Source organism: Ipomoea nil, unplaced genomic scaffold (assembly GCF_001879475.1).
Source record: "Ipomoea nil cultivar Tokyo-kokei standard unplaced genomic scaffold, Asagao_1.1 scaffold2144, whole genome shotgun sequence".
NCBI lineage: Eukaryota > Viridiplantae > Streptophyta > Magnoliopsida > Solanales > Convolvulaceae > Ipomoea > Ipomoea nil.
The window spans coordinates 761,440-764,434 of record NW_017618572.1 but is presented as its reverse complement, the minus strand read 5'-3'; positions in this window follow the sequence as shown (position 1 = coordinate 764,434).

Genomic DNA, 2,995 nt, shown 5'->3' with positions numbered 1-2,995 from the left:
CAACTTCCCTTTCTCGATCTGTCTCCATTGTGCTACAACAACTTCTGACCCAAAAATGAAAAGGAATGAGATTTATTTCGAGGAACAGGGGCGGGGACGGGGGGAATTTATTTCGGGGAACGGGGGCGGGGATGGGGGAATTTCCCAATCCCCGCCGGGGCCAGGGATGGCATTCCCTGCCCCGGCCTCATTCCCCGTTCCCCGCCCTGATCCCCGAATAATTATTATATATTATATAATATTATAGTATTAATAATTAATAATATTAATAATAGAATTGTAAAACAAAGGATTCAACTATTCAAGCCATTCAACCCTACCGTCTCTCCGTCTCTTACTCTCTTATTTCAGTTTTCAAATTTCTATATTCATCGCTGCCGTCTCTGCCCTCCTCAGATTCTCAGAAGTCAGATCGTTCATCATGGCCGTGCTCTGTCACTACTCTCGACGACCAGTGCTCCGTCTCTGTCCTCGACGACCAGTGCTCCGTCTTTGTCCTCGACGACCAGTGCTCCGTCGCTGTCTCCCTCTCTGCTCCGGACGACTCACATCTGGTCTCTCATCTCTCAGCGGCCGGCGTGTAAATTCGAATAATCGAACTCTGTTAGGTACGGTTTACTAACACAAATTATGAGTCTAGTAATAATTAATTAATTACATAGATTGGATGTGTTTTGGTATTACAAGGTCTACGGTCGCCGGAAACTGTACGGGATAACGGGACTCATCGACTACAACTCAACTGAACTCACTGGAGGTAAATTTTTCTGCTATGGCTATTGGATAGAATAAATATATTATACATGCAGTTTAATTTTTCTGTTTTTGAATTATACATGGGGGTAAATTATACATGCAATTTTTCTGTTTCGTTTAATCTTTTGTTGTTGAATTTGATTTAGATACCTGTAGTATATGTTACTTCACTAGTTTGATACTTTGATGTCAATACTAATTGTATTTTATAATATACTATTACTATTACTTATTAGAATGGAAGGTGATAATTCTCATGTAGGCGGTTGTGACTCATTTACTCCAACGCCCATGAGTTCACCGGTAGAGTACCCTAATTCATCCCCCGTGGCCGTGGATTCACCTAGTGCTAGGAATGAACCAGAAACCCCTCAGGAAACTCAAGGAACTACCCAAACTGTTGAAGGTGAGCTCCTTGTGTAGTTTTGTATTTATAAACTTGTTCAATTTGCATTTTGTTTATCGTCTTATTATTTTTCTTTTGCACTTGTTTATTTTTGTATTTTTTTTGTTTTAACCGTTGAAGGTGAGCCTAAAGTTGGTGAGAAAAGATTAAGGTCGACTGTTTGGGAACATTTCACAAAGATTAAAGTGAATGGGATAGACAAGACGGAATGTAATTATTGTAAGAAGCTACTTGGGGAGAGAGCAAAAATGGTACAAGACATTTGCATGATCATCACAAAATTTGTAGAATGAGACCTCACCAACACTTTAGGCAACAAACACTGACCTTAAATAAAGACAAGGATGTGAAAGTGAATGTAAACAATTATACCTTTGACCCCATAGCTAGTAGACAGGCACTTGCTCGTATGATTGTTAAGCACGAGTATTCACTTAATATGGTTGAGCATTCTGGTTTTAGGGAGTTCATGAATATTGTTCAACCTTTGATGAAGATGCCTAGTCGAAACACAATTAGAGATGATATTCTAAAGATGTATGAGGCTCAAAAGATCACATTTATTGAGTCTTTGAATAGAAGCTCAAGTAGGGTTGCATTGACTACGGATATGTGGACTGCATCACCTCAAAAGAAGGGATACATGGCTATTACAGCACATTTTGTGGACAACAATTGGAGTCTACATAATTTGATTTTGAGGTATGTACACTTTATGAAATTATTTTATACAAGTTGATTACTTAGTGTGCAATTTGTGAAATTATTGATTGTGTATTTATGTTAGGTTTATTGTGTATCTATGTTAGGTTTATTTATGTCCCAAATCCACATACATCATTGGCTCTTTCAAGAGAAATGTTGAAATGTATTTTGGATTGGAATCTTGAGAGAAAGTTGTCTGCAATAACTGTTGATAATTGTTCAACTAATGATGCTTTAATTGAGCACGTTGTGTCCAAGCTTAACCGTAAGCATCTTTTATTTGGTGGGAAATTTTTTCATATGCGTTGTTGTGCTCATATCTTGAATTTGATAGTGCAAGATGGGTTAAAAGTTATGGAAAATGCATTGGAAAGAGTTAGAGAAAGTGTTAGTTTTTGGTTAGCTACACCAAAAAGACAACAACTCTTTAAAGAAAGTGCAACACATTTGGGTATAGAATATTCAAAACAGTTAGTTCAAGATTGTAAGACTCGATGGAATTCTACTTATTTGATGATTTCTGTTTGGAACAACAAGAGTCTTCATTTCTTTGTGCACCATTTGAGGAAGATTGGGAGTTAGCTGAGAACATTTGTGATAAACTGAAAGTGTTTTATAAAGCATCAAATGCATTTTCTGGAAGAAAATATCCAACTTCTAATGTTTTTTTCCTATTGATGTCTAAGATTAAGGTTAATTTGAGCAATTGGGTTGAGTCAACTGATGTGGTGATAGCAAATATGGCTAAGAGTATGACTGCAAAGTTTAATAAATACTGGGAAGTGGTGCATGGATTTCTAGCTGTAGCTAATGTCCTTGATCCAAGATATAAGTTAGGAGTTGTTCAATTCTTCTTTCAAACATTTTATGGGGATAAAGCTGCATTAGAAATTGAGAGGGTTAAGACATATTGCAATGATTTGTGCCGTGAATATGAATCTTCATCAACAACAATAGTTGCAAGTAAACGCGTCCAAGGGGAGACCTTGACTCAGGGTGATCCAGTTACAGACAAATTGAAAGACTTTATGAAAATTTCACACATGAGTGAGACTACATCAGAGTTGGACTTGTATTTAGAGGCCAAGAGATCACCATTTGAGGATGATTTGGATGTTTTGTCATGGT